This window comes from Apium graveolens, chromosome 9 (assembly GCF_009905375.1).
Source record: "Apium graveolens cultivar Ventura chromosome 9, ASM990537v1, whole genome shotgun sequence".
Taxonomy (NCBI): domain Eukaryota; kingdom Viridiplantae; phylum Streptophyta; class Magnoliopsida; order Apiales; family Apiaceae; genus Apium; species Apium graveolens.
In genome coordinates, this window is record NC_133655.1 from 81,138,139 (window position 1) to 81,147,198 (window position 9,060).

At 37.9% G+C, this 9,060-nt stretch overlaps 1 non-coding gene across 1 annotated transcript; it reads right to left on the bottom strand.

Moving 5' to 3' along the window:
* Positions 1–6,772: 6,772 nt before the first annotated feature.
* Positions 6,773–6,879, bottom strand: LOC141688565 (small nucleolar RNA R71). Its single transcript, XR_012561999.1, has one exon. It is a non-coding gene; the product is annotated as a small nucleolar RNA R71 (small nucleolar RNA).
* Between the last annotated feature and the right edge of the window lie 2,181 nt (positions 6,880–9,060).

Sequence of the window (9,060 nt, forward strand, 5' to 3'; positions counted from 1 at the left end):
ATTGTACGGTTATATGGTCTATGTGACCATTGACTTTCGGACTTACATGGCAATGGGAAACCACCGTGTAGTGTCTTGATGAGCCCAAAGGCGGCTAGGTTTGTATTCCTTTTACTAGTAGAGAAAATTTCGTATTCGGCTGATCACCGATACGTGGTTTATTCCAGTATAGTCCCTTTCTTCCATTTTGGAAAAAAACTGTTGTGAAATGTACAACAGAGAGCCGATAAGGCTGAGTTTTAAACAAGGATATTGATGAATATATATCAAAAACATTTGAGAAATCTGCCAATAAGGCTGAATTTTAAATTGGGATGTTGATGACTATATACCACACCCATTTGAGAATCTTGGTTCGAGTAACATCTTGAGATTTTGAAATAAAATGAGTACGAGTATAAAATGATTTTGAGAAAGAGATGAATACAAGTATCCAGTGGATATACTATTGTAGTCGATTTTGAGAATATTATAAATTTGACAAGCATATAAACTTTCAGAACGCTTTGGAGATACAAAGTATAATTATTGGTTTTATTTATCCTTACATACTTAATTATGGGGATACATACCTTGCTGAGCTATAATGCTCACCCTTGCTTTTATATATATCATATCACAACAGACTACCAGCATGGATCAGACCAGGACCGCTGTCTGTAGGCGGGTAAGGAACGCTCGTAAGTTCTGTAGGCTTTTTGTGCGCCAGCCCCGTTAGGTAGATAAGTGGAGATGATTTATTTGATACTGTTTCCAAGCATATAACCTATGTGTGTGAGTTTGAATAAAAGGTCGAGTAATATTATGAAAAGAGAATTATTTAATTAATAAGTGATCGTAACGACCCGAATTCACGACCTTGGATTTGGGGGTGTTACAAAAATGATGTTAATACAGTTGCATATTTTTATATTTGGATTAATTCATTTGTAGGTAAGCATGTTATTTAAATATTTAGAATGCTTTTATCAAAATGCAATAATATGGTAAGAAAAATTCTTAATAACTGTTAGATAAAACATCATAGGGTCCCCCAGAATATATCTTGGGGATAATAACAACCATCCATACATTTTCCTGAATATAATACATCGATTACATAATCCTGAATACTGATATACAAATACATACACCAGGTACCTTGAAGGTCTAGGAATGCTATCTACTACTAGCTATCCTAACAAAATTAGTGACAAGTCACCCAGCCCTTTACAAGGTCCATATGTGGTCACTGGTCTCTTAGTCAATGTCACTGCGCGTGAGGTCTCGAACCTTCCTCATCGCTCCTTCTAGCATCAGCTCAACTTCAACTACTGGAATATATCCTCCCATCACTGTCATCCTCATCTGCACTCGAGTACGGAGCTCAATCCCATCAATCTCCCAGCGATCTATAGCCGGGAAAGCAGCTCTGAAGTCCCCTGAGTAGCCTAACCTGATAGCTCTCTCAGCGTTCAACGCGGGTCGTAGCTCCACAATGCGGGAAGATGCCGCAGTGATCTCAGTATTAAGCTAAGCCACTATCCAGTCATGCACGGCTACATGTATGGTCACTGGAGGTGGTAGAGGTGAGTCCGGATCACTGGAAGATATGTCACGAATCTCGTAAGTCGGTGCCTCCATCTCTTCATCCTCGTCCTCGTCAGTATAGGGCAAAGGGCTCAGCATCCCTGGGTGAGGTGTGTGAGGGTGAACGGTCAGGAGAAGGTACATCTCTATGTCAGTCCAGTCTACGCTATCGCCCTGGGGCATCTCAACATCATCAGCTATAGGGGTAGGAAAGTCAGTCTCCTCCTTCGAGGGATTCTCGGTAGGGTCATTATCTGAGTCATCAATAGCTAGGTCCTCCGGCTTGGGAGTAGGGTCGTGCTCATTGGCCATAGCATCCTCAACAGGGTCAACCTCCCCCATAGGGTCCACTGGTACCTGACACAATAGGCAAGGTGTTACTAACTTAGAGTCGAAATTTCCTTGAGGGTAAAACTGTCAAGACTACCCATACATTCTGAAGACGAACTCGACTTGAGTTCTAATTGATTATGATTATTCTTATGTCTACGTATTTTATTTCCTATCATCTCCAAGATTTGATAATATAAGGATCTGAAACCATTTATGTGGCGCCCCAAAATCCGGGGTCAGGGATCTAGAAGGCCATGCCATCTTGAATCTTGTATAACACTTATCTCGTACAATAATATATAAATACTCACACCTTTATGACCCCACACTTATCCACACACACATACTTACAGGTTATTATCTTATAAACGAACAATGCATTACTAGAGTGTATCAATCCATAAAGTGATAATTATTACAATCCCAAAAGTGATTAAGTCTTACCACGGGTGTAACCTTTATGTAAGGTTAGACCGGCGGCCAAATATACGCTTCTTACTTATTATCTTACATAAGTCTTACTTATAAACAAGCCGCACTAAAAATAACCGAAACCCAATCCAACTTATTCGATCTACCTAGGGTAATGCACCAAACATCCTACAGAATAACTGGCCGTTTCCTACCCATTTCTTGGCCGTGAGTTTCATGATAGGCATCGTTATTCACTGTTGTGTTGTGTCAATTTAAGAAAATAAGTGTGAGCTATAATGCCCAGTATAATAAAGTACAGCATGAAAAGACTATATGAGAAATTCATGTATGATTCCATATACGATAAATATGTTTATTTAAAAATAGTTCTTCTCGGTGATACACATCTTCTTTCAAAAATATTTTTTTTGTTGACTTATTAGCCTGCAAATACCTTAATGTTAAACCCAACATCTAGGCTTGGGTTACGGTATTGCATCACAATTCCAATTGGAAGAATATAGGACATTCACTGGAGCCACCACTTACGATGATCAGTCATAAGATAGAAATTAGTAACCTTTTCTATTAGTAGGAGGATGACGTCCAAACTCCTTGTTATCACCCTGGCCGCATACGGGCTATGTGTCCCATTTTGGGTATACACACACTTCGCAGGTCCTTAGGTACACATGGTACCGTCTCTCATGGTACTCGCAGTCTCCCCAATACACGAAGTACTAGATCTCTACCCGTCCCTTATCCTTTAACAAATCCTATCATATCTCAAAAACTCGAACCGCATCGAATTTCTCCAAGCGATTTGCTTGTTGATAGGCACAACTCATCTCGTTTTGATATATATATGTACTTCCAGAAATTTCGAAGGAAGCACTAAGATAATGTGAGTTGACCGTTGTCAACAGATAAGTATTTAAGGTGGAGTTTCTTTTTGAAATTATTAGTCAAAATATTTAAAACTACGTGGAGATAATATTTTCGACGATCCAAAATAGTTAAAATGATTTTCTGAATCTTCAAAAAATATTTTAAAATAGGTTTTATGAATTTTAAATCATATTAAATCATTTAATAAATATTTAATATTTAAATAATATTTATTAAATAATAAACCTCAAATAATTATATTTTAAAAGAATATTTGAAATGATATTTCTTAATTAATTTATGTTTAAATAATTAAAGTAATCTTTAATAATATAATTAATCGAGTTTGAAATAAATAATTGTTGGAGAATACTTCTCCTATATTAAATGAATATTTGAAATACTATTCATTTTTCGAGTAATTAAATATAGTTGAGGGAATACGACCTTTGGAATTGTTTTAAATAAATTCGAGGTATTTAATACTTCGCAAGTGGACATCGAATCACTTGGAATAAAATAAGTACGGACTTTTGATCGTCTAAAACATCACCGGGAAGTTCTCAGGTTTTCATTTTATAACTCTGAGCGACTCTCGGTCTTATGATTTATACATCACGCTTATGGTAGCGCTAAAATATTCTACGATATATACATCGTAACACAATCGTTATTGATGCGCAAAAACTCAAAATGCTATTATCATGGCAAGCATGATATTTGTGCGAAAGATAGTAAAACAACTTTTCACAACACAACAGTATATGGAGTCGGGTTCGTAAACTATCCTGGGTATTTTAAAGTGGAGGGTGCTCTAGGGTCCGCCCGGAAATCTATGATAAACAATTTCATTTCGTTAGATCCCGTTCGTATTTATTGCTACTTGTACATACGCAATACTAATTAATCATCCACGCAACTCAGTTTACTCTTATATTCCAATAATTACAACTACTCATCATATTCGGTTTCTTTTTTAAATCCCTTATGTTCATTAATGCCTTTTACGTTTCGACCCTCGTCTCCGCTCGCGATTCTTAAGGGTTTCTATACGCGCGGTCTCGTCTCCGACATTTTTATAAAATTGAAAAATCCATATTTTCACTTGAAAATGGCCATTAATAAACTTTATTTCTTACTCTCTTTAAAAATTTCATGATTTTTAAATATTTGTAAGTTGATCATTTCTATTACTAAAGTTTTTAATTTGTAGCGGTTTTTTATCGCGTAAATCATTTTTACTAAAACGGTCATAACTTTTGATCGTTAAATTAAAATTAAGCGATTAAAGTGCCTAAAAGATCCTCATAACATTGTCTATCATAATAAAGTGTTATGTTTCAAGAAAGTACAATTTAAACTTTATGTAACTCTGCAAAAAATGTATAGTTACGTTTCGTTCATTTTAACGGCGTCACGATTACAATCTGAGTTTCGTATACACTCTAAATCACTAACCAACCATCAACAATCACCATACCATCATCTCAACACTAACTCCTCTTAAGAACATCATGTTCTTAAGGAAACAGAAACAACCTGATAAGTGGATTTTATATCTACTTGGAACGCTTCATTACAAGCTTAAGTTGGTGTTTTGGACTCAAGTTGTTGGTAGTTTTGATATGTTTTTGTAATATTGCATTACAGGAACTAGTTGGAGGAAGAATGGAGTTTTTATTGAATATATTCTGAAAAGAGCCAAGAATTTGAAGTCAAGGCCATTCCCAAATTGTAAAGGATCTCGAGAGCTTCGCGTGGACTATTGGATCGCCAAATTATGACAGACGAAACTCAAGTTACAGAAGAAACAAGAAAAGGAACAAAAATCCAGAAGGTCAGGGCGGCCGCGCTACTCTTGGGAGCGGCCGCGCCGATTTGTCAGGAAGCCAGCGTGCCCGCTCTATTATGCGGGGCGGCCGTGCCGGTGCTTTTTTTACAGAATCCTGTTTTGACTACAATTCTGATATTTTGAAGCCCGGATCTGTTAGAAGCCTATAAATACTCGATAAAAAGATGTTTTAATAAAAAGGAGACTCAGGAGAAGACAACGAGAATACCTAGGAGCACAAATACAATGAAGGAGAAGAAAAGCTTGGTTTTACTTGTGATTCTTTGATTGAGTTGTAATCTTGAATACTAGTTTTCTTGTTTGTTGAACCTATTACTCTTGATTAGATACTTTGTAATTTTATTTAGTTTATAAAGGCTTAGTTTATTATACCATGCTTTCATCGGAACCCACGGTGATGATGAGTTCGGTTATGAACTAATCGTTGTCGTGGGGTTCTAACGGATTTACTTATTGATTTATATATTTAATTTGTTTTAATATCTTGGTATGTGATGATTGATTGATATCATAGTATTGGTTGTGTTTATTCATCTTATGTGGGTAGCTAATATATAAGATATCGTGTTAATCTTTATTAAAGTGAAAGTGAATATAGAGATTTAGAACTTGCCATGCTAGCATAGGTTCATGTATTTATTATGCATGATTCGTAGGTAATTTTAACCATCTTACTTGCCCTATGTAATCACGATAGATAACCTGTTCATTAAACATTTATGTTGTCAAATTCTATACACATATAGGGTCTCAACATAATTGGTGTCTATTCAGTACCTATCTCTTTTGTGGATATCTGGTAGTAGGGTATTCGTACAACGAAAGTTGGCATTTATAAGTTTCGTGTTATTTGATTAGTTGTCATCACCATTGCATGCTAAGGTTAAGAACAATAAATTTGAATGAAGTAGTAATGAAGTTAGAATCCCATGTTTATCTCATATAGTTAATTCAATCACTTTTATTCTTAGTTAATTGCATATTAGTTAAATTTTAGTTATAAATAACTCAACTTGTTATTGTCTTAACATTGAGCGATAGCCATACCATTGTTGCATAGGTGAATATTCTTAAGTTAACTAAAAAGAGTCTCCGTGGGAACGAATCTAATTAATATCATATACTACTTGCGAACGCGTATACTTGCGTGTAATTTTAGCGCGTGTTTTCCCCCTAACAAGTTTTTGGCGCCGGTGCCGGGGACTCGGTGTTAATTTTTAGTTTATCTGCTTGACATTAATGGTCGTTAAAGTTCACTAACTCGGACTCTCTTACTTATAAGGTTTACTTTAGTCGTGTGTTTCAGGTACTCTAGTTATCATTGCAATGGGAGAACCAGTAGCAAATCCGAAAGCTTTGATGGATTATTCTCAACAGAATATCAATGACATTAAATCTAGCATTGTCAGGCCAGCTATCGCAGCTAATACATTTGAGATCAAGCCTGGCATAATTTAGATGGTGCAAAATTCAGTCCAGTTTGGGGGTGCTCCAACGGAAGATCCCAATATGCACATTAGGGATTTCATCAAGATCTGCGACACCTTCAAGTTCAATAATGTTTCTGAAGATGCTGTGAAACTGAGACTGTTTCCATTCTCTCTGAGGGACAAGGCTAAGAGCTGGTTACACTCTCTACCAACTGGTTCTATCACTACTTGGGAGGATCTCGCTCAGAAATTTCTTACTAAATTCTTCCCTATGGCGAAGACAGCTGCAATGAGGAATGCTCTTACTCAATTTGCACAGCAATTGGGAGAATCTCTATGTGAAGCTTGGGAGCGATACAAGGAGATTCTTAGGACATGTCCTCATCATGGAATGCCTGATTGGATAATCATCAATTGCTTCTATAACGGTTTGGGAGCACAGTGAAGACCCATGCTCGACGCAGTATCAAGTGGGGCATTATGGGCAAAGAGCTACGAGGAAGCTTATGATCTAATTAAACTAATGGCTACTAATGAATATCAGTATCCAACCCAGGGATTGCCACAGGGCAAGGTAGCAGGAGTTCTTGAAGTGGATACAGCTACGGCTATCACAGTTCAACTATGGGCGTTATCTATGAAGATCGATTCTCTGGCTAACTATGGTGTTAATCAGGTAACCAGAGTTTGTGAGCTGTGTGCAGGTTCGCATGCAATAGAGCAATGCGCTATATCCAGTGAATCAGTTCAGTTTGTGAGAAACTTTCAGAGATCGCAACAACCAGTTCCAGACACTTATCATACTGACAACTGGAATCATCCTAACTTCAGCTGGAGCAACAATTAGAATGCGATGCAACATCTGTTCCAACAGTTTAGAAACAAACAATTCAATCCTCCTGGTTTTCAACAACCGTAATATGCACCAAGACAACAACTCCAACTTCAACAACAAACTCATGGAGGTGCAGGTCTATCTTCGAATGAAAAATCTGAATTGGAGGAGTTGTGGCTTATGTGCAAAAACCGGGCTCTTATATGCCAAAGCCAGACTGTTTCTATCAAGACTCTGGAGAACCAGATAAGGAAAATTACTAACGCCTTATTGAATCGACTACTGGGAATGCTTTCTAGTAATACAGAAGCCAATCCAGGCAAGAGGGAAGTTAATGAACAGGTGAATGCCATCACCTTGAGATCCAAAAAGGTCGCAATCCCCCAAATTCAGCAAGACGAAGAGTCTGAAAACTCTGTCCAGAATGCAAGTGCATCCGCACCTTTACCAAATCTAAAATATGAGATTGTAGCTGAAAAAGTATTGCAGAAGGATGCTGAGGTGGAATCAAGGAAGAAAACTGTGGAGCACATTCCTTCTGAGGGTAATACAGGGGAAAAACATGTCTCCTCCACCTCCTTTTCCTTAGAGGCTACAGAAGCAGAAGTTGGATAAGCAATTTGCTAAGTTTCTGGAGGTGTTCAAGAAACTTCATATCAATATACCTTTCGCTGAAGCTCTTGAACAGATGCCTAGCTATGCGAAGTTTATGAAAGGTATTCTCTCTCGGAAAGTGAAGCTCGATGACTTAGAGACCGTTGCTCTTACGGAGGAATGCAGTGCTGTGCTGCAACAGAAGTTACCTCCAAAGCTTAAAGATCCTAAAAGCTTCACTATTCCTTGCACTATTTGAAATCTATCGTTCGACAAGTGTTTGTGTGACTTGGGAGCTAGCATCAATCTGATGCCCTTGTTAGTTTACAAGAAACTTGGACTACCTGATCCAAAACCTGTGAACATGTCTTTGCAGTTGGCTGATCGTTCCATCACTTATCCATGAGCAGTAGAGGAGGATATTTTGGTTAAGGTGGATAAAATCATCTTCCCTGCTGATTATGAAATTCTGGATTTCGAGGATGATAAAAAGATACCCATTATCTTGGGAAGACCATTCTTGGCTACAGGCCGAACTTTGATTGACGTGAAAAAAGGAGAGCTTACGATGAAATTTCAAGATCATAAGGTCACTTTTAGTGTGTTCAAGGCAATAAAGTTACCCACGGATAACGAACAGTGCTTTAAAGTAGAGTGGGTAGACTCTGTCATGAATTCGTAGCTTGAGCAATTGCCAAAGTCAGATACATATCCTTCATAGGGGAATCAGTTATTGAAGATGAAGAAGGAGTAGAGCAACTACAGGTTTTGAATGCATTTCCATGGAAGAGGAAGCTGGATATGCCATTCGATTCTCTTGGGTTAGCAGAGCTGAAAATTTTTTAGGATCGTCTCAAGCCATCTATTGAAGAAGCTCCCACACTTGAGCTCAACCCACTACCAGATCACTTGAGTTATGCATTCTTAGGTGCACCCCCGGACAAGGGGTTGGAATATATCTATGATAATCTAAAGGGTGACCGGCCGATTCCTCCCGTGCTTACAGATGGTCCCTCTCGTGCACCACAGACAGTTGATAGGTTTGTTCTTGGTAATGCACAGTATAGAAGGTTGATTCGGCGTATTGAGGCCATGCATGACATCCACAAACATTTTGCTGATGATTTGACACTCGCTCTCGGTAC